Below are 16,816 nucleotides of genomic sequence, written 5' to 3'. Positions count from 1 at the left end.
CTAGAGAAAGCTCACGCAAAGCAGCAGAGACCCAGTACAGCCAAAAAAAAAAAAAAAAGTTATTAAAAAAAAGTTAAGGAGGAACCTTTGATGAGGGTGAACAGAAGGGAGTCAAAAAGTTAAGATTCAACACACACAATACTAAGATCATGGCATCCAGTCCTGTCGCATGCAAGTGTGCTGAGTCACTTCAGTCATGTCCGGCTCTTTGCAACACTATGGACTGTAGCCCATCAGGCTCCTCTGATGGAGGAGGATTCTCCAGGCAAGAATACTGGAGTGGGCTGCTGCGCCCTCCTCCAGGGGATCTTCCCGACCCAGGGATCGAACCCGTGTCTCTTAGGTCTTCTGCACTGGCAGGCAGGTTCTTTACCACTAGTGCCACCTGGGAAGCCCCGGATCCCATCACTTCACAGCAAACAGAAGGGGAAAAAGTGGGAGCGCTGATAAATTTTATTTTCTTGGGCTGCACAATCACTGCAGAAGGTGACTGAAGCCACGAAATTAAAAGAAGCTTGCTCCTTGGAAGAAAAGCAATGACAAATCTAGACAGCATATTAAAAAGCAGAGACACCACTTTGCTAACAAAAGTCCGATAGTCAAAGCTGTGGTTTTTGCAGTAGTCATGTGCAGATGTGAGAGGTGGACCACAAAGAAGGCTGAGCACCCAAGAACAGATGCCTTTCGAACTGCCGTGCTGGAGGACACTCTTGAGAGTCCCTTGGACAGTAAGATCAAATCAGTCAATCCTAAAGGAAATCAACCTTGAATATTCATTGGAAGGACTGATGCTGAAGACCCAGTACTTTGGCCACCTGATGTGAAGAGCCAACTCACTGGAAAAGACCCTGATGCTGGGAAAGACTGAAGGCAAAAGGAAAAGGCAGCAGCAGAGGATGAGATGGTTAGATAGCATTACCAACTCAATGGACATGAACTTGAGCAAACTCCGAGAGATGGTGGAGGACAGGGAAGCCTGGGTGTTGCAGTCCATGGGGTCGCAAAGAGTCAGACATGACTTAGCAACTGAATAGCAACAACTATGATTTTTAGGGAAAGATGAGTTAAGGGGATATGGGAACTCATGATACTAGTTTTGTAATTCCTGCAAATCTAAAATTATTTCAGAATACAAAATCAAAAAGTAAAGCAAACATATTCTAACATTATTAAACCGGTTTTCTGAAAACTAGGCCATTTTTGTCTTCAGAAACGTTATACATGGTGGGTAGGTTTACAGAATATTCCACAGACTATTTAACCAATAATGTGGGATTCTTTTCATAACAGGAGAAATCAATGTAGAAATCAATGGCAGCAATTAAACAAAAATAATGACATAAAATAAAAACTTGGTTTTTTAAAACAGTTATTACATGAGGAAAAGCAAGCAGGCTTTGAAAAGGAGAAAGATGTTACTTACTTCATGAAATTAGAGTCACTATGCCTAATTTCACAAAGGAACATGAAAAAGGGTGAAAGACAGGTGTGAGGAATAGTCAGGTTTGAATTCCTGGAGTGTGCCAGGAGCAGTTTTAGGTCTTTTCCTGCATGATCTTAACTAATCTTTATTACCTTGTGAGGGAGGTCAATAGCCCTGTTTTACAAGTGAAAACATCATCACTGAGGTCTCACAGCTAGTTAAGCAGCAGAATTGAGCGTCCATCTCAGGTCTGAATAAGATCCATGTTTCTTTCTCTGTATTTACTGCCTTTTTAAGAAAACTGAGTCATTCTCCTCAGATAAACGGCACAACTTTAGAGGCTGAGAAGAACAGAGAAAGGCACCAAAGGGAGTGAGTGTGATAAGGGAAAGAAAGAAAGAAGGCAGAACTAATTAAGTCATCAAATGATAAAGCAAAGTGCTGGTAGAAGAGGTTTAGACCTGTATTCTCCACGCAAGAATTTCAGGGTGGGGAGGGACGTATTAAGAGCTGCCGTGCAGAACTAGCCCCCAGCAGAGCTGTTCTCTTGAGAGCCTCGAAAGGTCAAGGAAGTTACGGAGAACAGCACAGAATACAGAGCCACCACAGCTTTCCACTGCGGTCCTCACTGTAGCTCTGCCTTACTATTCATTTAGATGAACGTGTGTAAAGCTGTCAGTGTTTTAAACCCAGTGATTCACAAGCAAGAAAATTAACTATTACATGAAAAGGACTCCTATCTACATCTTTCTAACGTAAAAGAAACATTCCAAATTAACCGCTGGAACATAAATTCTGAGTAAGAACAAGGCCTCTTTTTGTAGCCAATTATCAATGTCCTCTCTCATTCAACCTGATGAAGCCGCTTAAATCAGATGTCATTTCTGTAACTTCAAGCAGCTTCATTATCAGGACTGCTTACATGCATCCCACTATTCATTCCAAGAGTTTGTCTTGAATTCTATTTCTAGATTAACACAAAGCAGGTTCAAGAAAAATACATTATCCTGATTAGATTTAAAACTAAAAAGAAAACCTTAAATATAAGAGGTTTATTTGTTCTGAAAATGTAATTGTGAGGTACTGAGGGGGCAGAGATTTCGAAGACAGACAGATTCAAATCCGAGTTTCCTCACTGACTTTAAAAGTTACCATGGAATTAACCGAGAAATGCCATGTCTAGCTGTCAATCCTGCCTCGGCAACACAGGGAGCCCTTCCTCTATGGGTTAAGAGAAAGTCACAGTATCACGTGGCTCTTCCTGTCACACATGGATTTTAAGCCATTATAATGATACAGGATAATTACAATGACAAAAGGGACAGCTGGGAAACAAACAAGTTTAACCAAAGTAATGTGTTATGGTTAAAATAGCACCAGACAGAGCCGGAGACATGGGTTTCAGTTCTATTTCGACCATTACTCAGCCAGGGACCTGGAGACAAGACGTAACCTCCAGTTCTTGGCTCCTCCCATGACATCACACGATGGGGACACGGTGGGACTACCCTGGAGCTTCCTTCTAGCCCCTGGGTTTTGTTACGTGGTCCTGGGGACCTGATAAAGAGCTAGAGAGCTGAGTGAGACCACGTGTAAGGGGATGAAAACTGTCTGCCGTTAGTCCTACATGGAAAGGCAGAAGGTGAAGGCAACTCTAGCCTTTACAAATGTTCAACACACGATCCCAAGCTCTCTGGGGTCTAAAACTCCACAACCAGAGATGCTGGTAGAAGCTGCCTTTCTAGACTGTTTAGAAGTAAAGAAGAAACTGAAAGCCTGGGATGATGAACGTCAAGGATGACGATTACATCTTGAAACAGGCTACCAGGATGAATGACCCTGGAGCCAAGGCCATCCTGCCTTCAGATGCAGGGACAAATTACCTACTGATAAACAGAAACGAGGGGGTTTTCAAACACCAGAAAATGGGACCAAAAATGAGCCTTTAGTCACTGCGTCTACTTTCTTTTTTAAAATCCAATACAAATAATTCAAACAGGTGTTTTAAAGAATGTTTCAGTTTTAACTTACTTGGGAAAAAGTGTTTTTATTCCATTCCTGTGCTCTTTATGGAGCACCTGATGCGAAGAACTGATTCACTGGAAAAGACCCAACTGCGGGGAAAGACTGAAGGCAGGAGGAGAAGCGGATGATAGAGGATGAGATGGTTGGATGGCAATACCAACTCGATGGACATGAGTTTAGGCAAACTCCAGGAGTTGGTGATGGACAGGGAAGCCTGGCGTGTAATTGTGAGGTACTGTGCAGTCCATGGGGTTGCAAGAAGTCAGACACGACTGAGCGACTGAACTGAACTCCTTACATCATTAAACCAAGCAAATTGAGCTTACCTTTATGCAATGTTTATTACCCTCATGTTTCATCCAAAGTGAATTGGACTAGTCTCTTCACAATGATGAACTGATAGCCAATAGCTCAGAATAGGGGCTTCCCAAGTGGTGCTAGTGTCAAAAGTCCATCTGTCGAAGCAAGAGATTTGGGTTTGATCCCAGGGTTGAGAAGATTTCCTGGAGAAGGAAGTGGCAACCCACCCCAGTATTCTTGCCTGGAGAATCCCATGGACAGAAGACCCTGGCAGGATACAGTCCATGGGGCTACAAAGAGTCAGACATGACTGAGCGACTGAGCACACACATAGCTCAGAATAACCAAAATCCACACTAAAGCCTAGAATAAAAACAATAAATTGAACTACTGTTCCCACCAAAAACATGAGACACTCAACATGTATAGTGCGCTCCCCCCCCCCATTTCTATATTCTTTCTTTTTCACTTGGAAAGGAATGAACTTCAGCTGCCATTTCAACTCTCAGAGAAAAATAGGAAAGGGAGAAGGCCTATAACATACAACTAAACAAGAGACAAAAATAAACATGCTTTATCTGGCAGAGAAAGTGTGTTTGCTCTGACCTAACCCTCAGCTCACAAGCAAACTAGCAGCCTTGGGACAGCCACCAGCCCTGTGAATTTATGGCTTCGGTCCATGAACTTCCTTCCACAAGGTCTTGCTAAGCCCTCACACTTTCCTCACCTTGGCGGGGTGCCTGGTTCCCATGATGACAGCTAGCACTTCTCCACACGGCCCCCCCGGCCCTGGAGGCAGCTGAACCCCTTATCAGACTGACCCTTCCCCTCAGGGAGCTATGAATCTCACAAACTGTGCTGAGAAAGGGGGGTCAGAAACAGAAGACAGACCCCATTCTCTCCTGACCCTGGAACTACAGAGTGTCAAGAACAAAAGCTTGTCAAGTCCTCATCCTGATAAATGACACTGAAACACGAAAACCAGGAACTGACTTTGGCTGATTTATAAGTTTATGATGGAACTTAACTTTTACTTTTATCTCTGGGCACTTACCTAACTGCTGAATCTCAGTTTTCTTATCTGTAAGATGAAAACTGTAACAATACTACCTCCCAAGGTTGCTTTGACGATAGACATATGGCTGCCAAAAAAGATTTTAAAGTGATGATGTTTGAAATAAGCATTGATCTTCTCAAGATGAATAACCTGGGGGCCTCGTATCCCCCATGCAAGAGTTTCAGGGTTAGAGGATGGAAAGAGAAGCAGGACATTGTCTTTGACTTCTGCCCCCACCCTGATGAGTAAGAGTGACTCATTTCAATAAGGACTCTTGGTGGGGAGCATGTGTTGTTTGGAAAAGGTCCCCATCTGATCCCTGTTCCCATCCCCACCCCTGCTTTAGATAAAGGTGCGATATCTAATTGTGACTGAGTTTTACTGACTTTACTGGGCTAGCACTGTTATTTGAAAGATTAAGAGCTGAAGCTACAACACTGCAGAGGGTTCTCCTAACTGCTTCTCTAGTAGAGAGAGAACAAAACTCAGGTGGGAAGCCTTGCCAGGCACTGGGTGGCAGGTTACAGAATTCCCAAGCCCATTTGCTCTGCTCTGTTACAGAGCAGAGCTGGGGGTTACAACTGGGGCTTTCCAGGTGGCTCAGTGGTAAAAAAAAAAAAAATCTGCCTGCCAACGCAGGAGATGTAGGAGGTGCAGGTTCGATCCCTGGGTCGGAAAGGTCCCCTGCAGAAGGGAATGGCAACCCACTCCAGTGTTTTTGCCTGGAGATTCCCATGGACAGAGGAACCTGGCAGGCTATAGTCCATGGGGTTGCAAAATACTGGACACGACTGAGAACACACACATGGGGGGGCGGGGTAGTTACAACTTCTGTATTTAACATGAGGAGTTGTAAAGACATGAAGTTGAGTTCCCCACCCTCCCACCCCCCTGCCCAGAGAACACGGAGGAAGAAGGTAGAAGTACTCGAGTAATAGAGCCTTGGTTCTGCTCCAGGCTGACTACAAATAAGCATGGAACTGGCTCACCCATCAAGCACCCAAAGCGGAAATCTGTAAAGGAGAAAGCCCATGATTGCTTAAGTAAAAGTACTTCTGATAAGAATGCTTTGGAAGATTTCTCCAGTCCTATAAAACCTCCGAAACTGAAGAAGGCTCAGCAGATTTACATCCTGTGGGTTGGGCCTGATTCTGGGCCACTTCTGGACCAAACGATATTGAAGCAGCAATGGTTTAAAGGCACGATAGAAATTAATTCACTACAGCAAAAGACTCTGAGGTGGAAACTATCCTTTTTTTGGGGGGGGATGAAGAAAATGGGGCACAGAGAAGTACCTTGCTGAAGCGCACACAGCTTGCATGTGACTGTAACGGGCTTCTGGCACTTCTCCACATCATGAGACATTCTAGCTTCAGATCCCAGGACTGCTGCTATTTCCTATTAAACTGTCCAGAGTGAATTCACCAACCAGCCATACATAACACTGGAAAGAGTACACTGCCGGTTTCCTTGTTATCATTACTCATAATTAGCATAAGCACATTCCGGAGATAAAATGATGAACCCCAGCAAAGGTGATGAACTTAAGAAGTCTGGGCTTTTGATTTTTTTCTTTCTCTAATATTACAACACCACAATTTGACTCTACCCTGCTTCTCCAAGCTTGGCCTGCATCTCACCATCACTGCTGCCTAGGTGGTGGTTCTGATGTCTGCTCATTTCCTGTGCATACACGCATTAGAAGCTGTAGTTTCAAAGATCCTAGAGACAACGGTAGAGCATTCCTAAGAGATGATGCCCAACAACGCTCTCTACACAGAGGCCCGTACTGTGTGGGAAAGCACAGACATCTACAGCTAGTGGCAAAATGAGGCCAAAGGGTTCCGCTTGGAATGTAAAGAAGACTGAGAAATACCCTAATTTGTTTCACATATATTTCCTTGTTTCTATGGCCCAAGAATGAAAAAAATCTATAAGTAATCTCAAAGAATATAACTTACTCTTTACTTACTTTATACAAGTATAAAATAAAATTGTAGGTGATAAACAGCACTGTTCCACTTTATTTGGCATTTGTTTTCTTAGCTATATATATAAAACAATACTGCCTTTTAGTTGATAATTTTGTAAGATTCAATGACATACCGAATCAGAATCATAACTAGCAGAAGCTGTCTCAGAGGGACTTCACTGGTGGTCTAGTAGTTAAGACTTCACCTTCCAATGCAGTGGGTGTGGGTTTGATTCCTGGTGGGGAAGCTAAGATCCCACATGCTCTGGGGCCAAAAAACCAAAACATAAAACCGAGGCAATATTGTAATAAGTGCAATAAAGGCTTTAAAATTGGTCTACATCAGAAGCTGTTTCAGAGACTTAAAAAGACATTAGGATCCCAGTTCCTACAGTATCTTTGAAAGAGAAAAAGATCCTCTGAGGAAGCCTAGAGGTGCAGAAGCAAGTCTTCAGGTAACATGCATTTTGTTGTTTAGTTGCTAAGTCATATCTGCCTCTTTTGCGACTCCATGAACTATAGCCCACCAGGCTCTGCTGTCCATGGGATTTCCCAGGCAAGAATATTGGAGTAAATATACAGAAAGTAGTATCTACTATAACTAATAAGATTTTAAAACTTTTCCCCAAAGTTCACAAGAGTTTGGGGTCTGGCAGCCAACTCCACGGACAACCTTGATTCCTCATTCTTCTCAGTCAGGGGGGTAATTGGTTCATTCTGTGCTGCTGCTTATGCGACCCCACAGACGGCAGCCCACCAGGCTCCCCCGTCCCTGGGATTCTCCAGGCAAGAACACTGGAGTGGGTTGCCATTTCCTTCTCCAATGCGTAAAAGTGAAAGTGAAGCCACTCTTTTGTGTCCGACTCTTAGCGACCCCATGGACCGCAGCCCATCAGGCTCCTCTGTCCATGGGATTTTCCAGGCAAGAGTACTGGAGTGGGTGCCACTGCCTTCTCCGTGCTGCTGCTATGAGGATTAAACAACCTAAGGAAACAAAAACACACTACTTGGTACAGAATAAACACTTAATACATGTTAGCTGTGGCCAGTAATCACCAATCAAAAATATACAGCTTTTCCAAAAAAATGGAAGAACCAGAGGAGGAAAGCTGCTACCTTGACCTGGACTTCTTCTGTGGTTGTGTTCTCTATTTAGTGACTGCTCATTGGGAAGCCCGGGTAGCTCAAAGGTAAAGGACCCGCCTTCCCAAGGCAGGAGATGCAGAGACATGGGTTCCATCCCTGAGACCGGAAGATCCCCTGGAGAAGGAAATGGCTACCCACTCCAGTGTTCTTGCCTGGAAAATCCCATGAACGGAGGAGCCTGGTAGGCTACAGTCCATGAGGTCGCAGAGAGTTGGACATGACTGAGGACGCACACAAACACACAATGCATGCACACACACATGCACACACACACAGAGACACACACACTTTTTTCTTGACAGAGGCCTTTCCTCATATCCGGAAACAAAAGCAGCCCCTGCTGCTGCTTTATTTCTCCAATTCTGCAATCAGACCCAAATCTGAATAGGTTCCTTCTTCGGACACAGGCCAACCCACATGGTAATCTCTCCTTACACAGCCCACCCTCCTGACCTCGGGAGAAAGAAAAGTGTTCTGAGAGTCCTCTGGAGACGACAATGCACCAATATTTTCACTTGCATTCCAAAATACAGCAAACTTCCTGTCCCAGCTGCTGCCTACCAAGTTCTTCGGAAAGGTCGCTGTCACAGCGCTGGGGGCAGGTCACCAGCCAGCCCCAGAAAGTAGCCCCATGAGGCTGAACCCTGCTTCCATCCACGTCCATGGCAGGTGCAAACTGATTTCTTTTTGAAGAAGAAACCCCTCTGAAGTGGCTAAAAGCAGCTTTGCCAACTACTAAACTAAGTTACTGAACTGCTACATGAAAACCATTATTGATCTACTCTTTAAAAATATAAAAAGCAGTATTGAAAATCTGTTGTTCTATTTAATACTGCTAAGTAAACTCTTGTGGCTTTATATAAGGCCTATTACCCTTTATATCACAATGACAGAATTTACCAGATAAATCTCAGTTTTGATATTCATCACCATAAAGTATGAAGCTAAGCTATTTATTGCAAAATAATTTTTAAGAACGTGAAAAGCAAAGTATACCAAAACAATAACTAAAGAATAGAAACGAATTTATGTGAATTCAGTACAAAAATTCCATTTCAGCTTTTCACTCAATGTGTGATATTTTAGGGTAACAGAAGCTCTTTGAAATATAAAGTACATTTAAAGAGAGATTGACACCCTTACATTTAAAACACAATGTTTACAAAAAGAGCGGTATCGCTGTGTGAATTAGGCATACTATAGAACTAAAAAAACCTCCTGTTTCAATGAAAAATAAAAATAATCAATGACTTTACAAGAAAAATGTGTAGCGTGTTATTTGAAGGGTAGAGTGAATGGTGAAGTTTCCCAAACTCAGCTTTGATTTGGATGTAAATTTTCAGCGCTACAGCATGGGATATGGTGGTTTTCAAGTCACCTGCATGTTTTAAGCTTTTTGCCTTCTACTCAGTAGCTTTGTTCATTGTGCAGATAAGAGACTGATGCAAAGAGAGATGCTTTCATTGAAAGATCCCAAACAAATGTTCTCAGAAAATGAAGACATTGTCCTAGAACAGAGACCAACTGTTCAGGTTAACAGAGCAAGAGTCTTCAGTACTACACTGACTTGTATTTGCTACTGTAAAAGAGAACATGTGTATTCTTCAGCTCACAATAGCGTTAGGTTAAAAAAAAGTTGAAATTAATCACTGTATGTCATTAAGTAGATTCCCTCAAATGACCAAACACAAGACCCAGAAAAGTGAAAACAAGAATTTTTCTTAAAACTTTTCATGTAACTTCATGTGAACTGAAACATTAGAAAGATTAATAATTTAAAGATAAAATAGCTGGGAAGCACAAAGAAGTCATCACTTAAAAGTAACCTATAAAAAACCAACTAAAACTGGATCAACTCAATAGACCTGAAGGTAAGAACTAAAACTATTTAACTTTTAAAAGAACACAAGAGAAGAAAGATGACTTTTCTTCCTTCCAGACTGAATTGGTGTAGTGTATTCTTAGTTATCAAAATACTCATAGCTTTGTACTTTGAAATGGTAAATATTCATGATGTGTGAAACAGCATGATATATAACTGTAGGATCTTAATTACATAAAAATGAGACCTACAAGAACATATTAAATAGTAAACTGCTTGTCATTATGAATGACTTTGTTTTTTGCTTCTTCTGTGTTTGCTTTCCTATTATGCACATGCTAACATTTAAGAAATAAACGTTATTTTAAAAACCTTAAAAAAATAATGCAATAGAAAATAAATTATTTGTGCCTTTGGAGTAAGCAATGGTTTCTTACATGTAACACAAACGCGCATGACAATAAAAAACAGATAAACTGGACTGGAAATTATCAAAATTTCAAACTTTTGTGTTTCCAAAAACACCATCAAGAAAGTGAGAAGATAACCCACAAAATGGGGGGAAATATTTGCAAAACATATATCCGATAAAGGGCATGTATCCAGAATACATAAAGACTGCTTGTAATTCAACAATGAAACAAATGACTCAATTTAAAAATGGGCAAAGAAATGAACAGTCATCTCTCCAAAGAAGATACACAAGTGGACAAGTACATGAAAAGATGCTAAACATCATTAGTCATCAGGGAAATGCAAATCAAAACCACAATGATATAGCACTTCACACTCTAGAATGGCTATAAACAAAAAGACAATAAGGATGTGCAGAAATTAGGACCTTCGTACATTGTTGGTGGGAATGTAAAATGCTGCAGATATTTTGGAAAAGAGTCTGGCAGTTCCTCCACTGATAAAACACAGAGTTACTATACGACCCACCAATTCTACTCCGAGGTATACATACGTCCAAGAGAAAAGAAAACATATGTCCACACACAAGACAATATTTGAAAGTTCATTCAGCAGTATTCATTAGAGCCAAGAGTGGACACAAGCCAAATGTCCACCAACTGATGAACGGATACATAAAATGTGACAGATCCATACAGTGGAGTATTTATTATTCAGCCATAAAAAGGAATGAAGTGCCCATATATGGTACAACATAGATGAAGCTTAAAAACATGATGCTATCTATGTGAAAGAAGCCAGTCACAAAGGGCCACGTACTGCATGATTCCACTTAGACAAAATGTCCAGGACAGACAAATTCTGACAAAGTAGACTGGTAGTTCCCAGAAGCAAGGGAAAGGGTGAAAAGTGACTGCTCCTGGGTCTGAAGTTTCTTCTGGCAGCAACAAAAATAGTGGTGACAGTTATACAACTCCTGGAATATACCAAAGACCCCTGAACTGCACACTTTAAAAAGAGCGGATTTCATGGTTTGTGACTTATTCCTCAATAAAGCTGTTGCTGGGGCTTCCCAGGTGGTGCTAGTGGTAAAGAATCTACCTGCCAACATAGGAGACATAAGAGAACCAGGTTCCATCCTTGGGATTCACTGGAGGAGGGCATGGCAACCCACTCCAGTATCCTTGCCTGGAGAATCCCGTGGACAGAGGAGCCTGGCGGGCCACAGTCCATGGGGTCACGCAGAGTCAGACACGACTGACTCCACTTAGCGTAGCACAGCACAAAGCTGTTAGTGTTTTAAAAAGTGACCTACTCTGTGGAAATAGCATCGAGCTCAGGGATAGGGGTTTCAAGTCCTGCTCTGGTTATGAACCCAGGCTCGTTAAATGCCAGTTTTCCTGTGAGCCTTAGTTTGGGTGTCAACGGCTTGGCCTGGGCTAAGACAGAGGGCCCTATCCGGCTTCAAAGAGGTCACTGTACCATCATGCCAGATCTCAAAACACAGCAACAATCCCAGGGCATGTTTAGGAGTTACTAGAAATTTCACATTCTATCCCAGTTAAGGTACAGTCATCACATGAGGGATAACCATCAAGAGAGTAAATATTCCAAAAACAAAAGAAGATCAAAAAGGAACAGAAAAAGCAGCTGAACCAAGCTGCCCCTGGAAACGTCAGCCACTCAACAGTGCTAGATGCCATCCCAGACCTTTCCAACCAGCCCTGATGAATTAAGCTCTCACTGTGCAAGGGAAAAACCTCTCTATGTCTCTTCTCTTAGGACTGGTTCAGAAAATTCCATACTGAATGATTATGTGCTTGTAGCACAAACATTTAAAAGGGTAAAACTTTCAAAGATTAACAGGAGGCCACATCAGTTAAGAAAGGTAAAGGAAAACAGAGCAGCCCTCTTTGCTAGCTAATCCCTCTCTGTCCTTCAAGATTTAGCACAGGAAACAATTCCTCCTGCAGGTACATATTCTGCCTCCCTTCCCAACCATCAACCTGGACCCAATGTCTGTATGTGACCCCAGAACACTTGGGCCCATGGATGGGAGCAAGTAACTACCTGAACTACATCTTACCTACATGGCCCATCAGCAACTCAAGCTCAGCACATCCAGCCCCTGATCATATCATCTGGTCTCCCCACTACCCTCCCCAGGTCTGCCATTTTTCCTAGTTTTGGAGAAGGGCATCACCATCTATTGCTTTCTAACTGTGATGCTGGAAAAGACTCTTAAAAGTCCCTTGGACAGCAAGGAGATCAAACCAGTCAATCCTAAAGGAAATCGACCCTGTATATTCATTAGAAGGGCTGATGCTAAAGCTGAAGCTTCAATACTTTGGACTAACGGATGCTGGTGGGCAAATCTACATTCAGCAGTAAGAAGGGTGAATTACAGATTTTTTAAAAAAGATTTACAGCTTTCATTCAAGATGACACACACAAAAAGGCCAAAGAACTATTATAGATCTTTCAGAGTATCTTTTAGGAAGAGAAAAGAATTTATGATCTACTGATAAGACAGTTCAAACCATGGAAAATTCTTAAAGAGATGGGAATACCAGACCACCTTAACTGCCTCCTGAGAAACGTATGCAGGTCAAGAAGTAACAGAACCTGACATAAAACAACGGACTGGTTCAAAATTGGGAAAGGGGTACATTAAAGCTGTATATTGTCTCCCTGCTTATTTAACTTCTATGTAGAGTACATCACGTGAAATGCCAGGCTAGATGAATCACAAGCTGGAATCAAGATTGTCAGAAGAAATATCAACAATATCAAATATGCAGATGATACCACTCTAATAGCAGAAAGTGAAGAGGAACTAAAAAGCCTCTTGATGATGTTGAAAGAGGAGAGTGAAAAAGGTGGCTTAAAACTCAGCATTCAAAAAACTAAGATCATAGCATCTGGTCTCATCACTCCATGGCAAACAGATGAGAAAAAGTGGAAACAATGACAGATTTTCTTTTCTTGGGCTCCAAAATCACTGCAGATGGTGACTGCAGCCATGAAATTAAAACACTTGCTCCTTGGAAGAAAAGCTATGACAAACCTAGATGGCATATTAAAAAGTAAAGTTATCACTTTGCCAACAAAGGTCCATCTAGTCAAAGCTATAGTTTTTCCAGTAGTCATGTACGGATGTGAGAGTTGGACCATAAAGAAGACTGAGTGCCAAAGAATTGATACCTTTGAACTGGGGTGTTGGAGAAGACTCTTGAGAGTTCCATGGACAGCGAGGAGATCAAATCAGTCAATCCTAAAGGAAGTCAACCCAGAATATTCACTGGAAGGACTAATGCTGAAGCTCCAATACTTTGGCCACCTGATGCAAAGAGCTAACTCACTGGAAAAGACCCTGATGCTGAGAAAGATTGAGGACAGGAGGAGAAGGGGGCGACAGAGGATGAGATGGTTGGATGGCATCATCAACATAATAGACATAAGTTTGAGCAAACTCTGGGAGATAGTGAAAAACAGGGAAGCCTGGCATTCTGTAGTTCATGCGGTCACAGAGTTGGACACAACTCAGACTGAACAACAACCCAGATAGTTCATCAGAAAGACCTAACAGCAGTGTACGCCTCAAATGGAGGCATATACACCCCCAGAGCATCATTCATGTTGTTACAGGAAGGAAGGAAGGAAAGGAGGAAGAAAGGCAGGAAGCAAGGAAGGAAAAGGAAGAGTATAAATAGTCTTGTTAAATTATTACATATGGTAATATTTAGAATTCATGAATAATTTCTTGCTTTTGAATATAAACCAGAAATCTAATGAAAGATGATTAAGTGAAGAAGTTAAAGACTCCTAGCTTAAACTGCCAAAGTTCTATGTATAAATATGTTTAGTGTGCTTTGCAGGATTCTAATGCACAATTAATCATCTTACTCTAGCATGACAAATTATTTCCACCTTCTAAAAATAGTTTTAAATCCCTACAGTAAATCCAATATCAAATTAGCATATATAATAATCCCAGAAACAAGTCATATGGTCTTAAACTAGATTCATTTTTCTACCAAAAAATATAAGATTATAGTAATATAATAGAAATTAAGTCTCACAAATTATTTTAGTTGCAAAAATGTGTTATCCCAGGAAATGTAATGTTGAGGTAAAAAGGCATGTTGCTCATCAGAAGAATTGCTCTGAATTTTAATTCCTGCTCTGCCACAAGGCACCAGAGCCTTCAATTTAATTCAAATAACAGATAGGGACATTAAACAATGATATACAGAGCTGTGCAAGCAAAATTTCTAAGGATACAAACACAGGAGTAAGCACTCCTTTCAAAATAGAGTATTCATTCTTGATGCGCCATAAATGGTCATCAAAATAGTCTCTCCATTTCACACACAGCAATTTCCCTATAATGTATGTAAAAGATATCTATCCATCTATCACAACTTCTGAATAACATGTATACATGTAAGATAACTATGAACAAAATTATTCATCATTGTTATAGAATTCAAGGTAATTCACTGTAATGAAAATTTTATTTTTCATTTTTTGTAAGCCAAAAGAATCATGCTGGTCATTTTCATGTTGTTTCATACAATCACCAGGTATCACAAGACTGGGGTGGGAGGTATTATCTCCCCTTCACCTATAAACAGGATGTACATATAATGTATCTTCCAAACCAGGGCCCTTTACAGATGAAACAGGATTCTATTAATACTACTCTGGGACAAGGGATGCAAACTGGGACTATCCTGGGCAAACCAGGATCCTCCACATAGGCAACAAATTGAGAAAAGCTCCCTAGTTTCTCAAATTCACACACAAGGTCAAGAGGGAACTGGAGAAAAAAATCCACGTACAACTGGAGATCAAAAGAATAACAATCACCGCCCCCCCCCAAAAAAAAACCCCCACAAAACACAAAAATCAGCAGGAAGTCAACAAATGTAGTAGCAGTGCTTCTTTCTTTCATACACTGATGTTATTGTGAGCTTATCACGATGACTTGTATGAGACTTCCTGAGTGACTATTATTGCTTCCACCAACACTTTCTCAAATCCCCTTGCAATTCCTATAATTATGCTAGGTGAGTTATGTGTAAGCTAAATTTTCCAGGCACTGGGAAGATGAAACTGTCTGAAGTGTAGAATGAAAACAGAAAAATCTAGACCTGTTGAGTGTTACCAAGCACAATTTCCCAACAATAAGTGGGCAGCAGTTTCCTTATAAAAGATGTTTACTGTGTACATCATCCCAGGAGGCTCAACTGCCACAAGCCATCAATGGCCTTGATTGTACTGAATACACAGAGAGAACTAAATACATGCAACTTTGCTGCTTTTAAAACTACATATGCTAACCAAAAAAAAAAAAAAAAAAACAACCGATATTGCTGCGCCTGTTATAAGCAGACACAAACAGCAGTCACAACTGTTTCACAGATATTAACAGCATCCGTCACCATCTAATTTACATTCAGCAGGAAGTTATGAGTGGGTTTCTGATAATTCATTTACACTTACTACACAAATTATTCCTCCATGTTTTAAGCCAAAGAATCTCTGAATAGGTATTACCAAATTTAAGACAATTTTTTTTCTGGTTATGGCTCTAATGAGAAATCATTAGCTGTATATCATTCAACTAGATTCTCGGTTTTCAAATTTTACTTCTGCATGTTTACAAATGTATTAAACGAAACCAAGTAAATTTTCTAAGTCATAATCCTACCACTCCTCCTCTCAATATTATAAAAAAATTCTTTGCATTTATAGAAAAGCAAACTTTTTTAAAAAGGCAATATACACATTAATGTAACTTTTTCTTTTTTTCTCATACCATATCAATGTTTGGTGAAGTCTACAATTGTTTGAAAACTACATTTGTTTTGCAGGAAAGCAATAAGTGATTAATAACAAGCTCTCTGAATTGGTATAGATTCAGTTCTCTTTCTTAAATCATACAAATCTACTGGAATAGTTGTAAACATTGATACTAGTACTAAAAAATTAAGTACTAAATTTTAAATTTTATGAGGCCGGGGGCCTTGTACTTGTTTGTTCTTCCCATCTGCTTTATTCATCAAAGACATTTTCCCACAATGGCAATTTTCATTTCTATAGACAGTTTTTAATGACATTAATGAAAAGAAGTACTATGGATAATCCAAGAGACACACAATTTAGAAGTTACGTTGTTGAAATTCATTATGTGTGATTAGTGAAGTGGTTTTGTTTTCCTGATTCAATGCTATGTAATGACACTAAATAATTTAGTTTGTGTTGACTAAGTATACTCTGAGAGGACCAACAAGTACCCAAGCCCAGCACGAAACTTAAACCATTTCGCATAGAGGTACGGTTATAAATAACCAAAACTGCTCGACTATTTCTAAAGGGGTTATCTGGAGATCTCTCTTGTCCTGTTTTCAAAGAGATAAGCTACCACTGATTAAACCACTGTTAAATGTGAGTGTACATAAGACTGGTCTGTCCACATCAGTTCATTTTTCAGAATCTAGGGAGATCTCTTGGTTGTTGTTCAGTTGCTCAGTCGTGTCTGACTCTTTGAGACTCCATGGACTGCAGCACACCAGGCCTTCCTGTCCTTCACCATCTCCCAGAGATTGCTCAAATTCATGTTCATCAAGGTGGTGATGCCATCCAATCATC

General features: G+C 40.8%; 1 protein-coding gene across 4 annotated transcripts in view; it reads right to left on the bottom strand.

Moving 5' to 3' along the window:
* Positions 1–16,816, bottom strand: part of GAREM1 (GRB2 associated regulator of MAPK1 subtype 1) — a 229,409-nt gene that overhangs the window by 188,982 nt on the left and 23,611 nt on the right. Inside the window, exon 1 of one of the 4 annotated variants that reach the window (XM_043888691.1) lies at positions 3,775–3,952. The exons of the other annotated variants lie outside the window; for them this stretch is intronic. The gene's annotated coding sequence lies outside the window, so the exon portion shown is untranslated. Of the gene's footprint in view, positions 1–3,774; positions 3,953–16,816 lie in introns of those variants that run through there. 4 annotated transcript variants of the gene reach the window in all.

This window comes from Cervus elaphus, chromosome 27 (assembly GCF_910594005.1).
Source record: "Cervus elaphus chromosome 27, mCerEla1.1, whole genome shotgun sequence".
Taxonomy (NCBI): Eukaryota; Metazoa; Chordata; class Mammalia; order Artiodactyla; family Cervidae; genus Cervus; species Cervus elaphus.
Note: the sequence above shows the minus strand (reverse complement) of the source record. Positions and strands in the feature narration are given on the sequence as shown.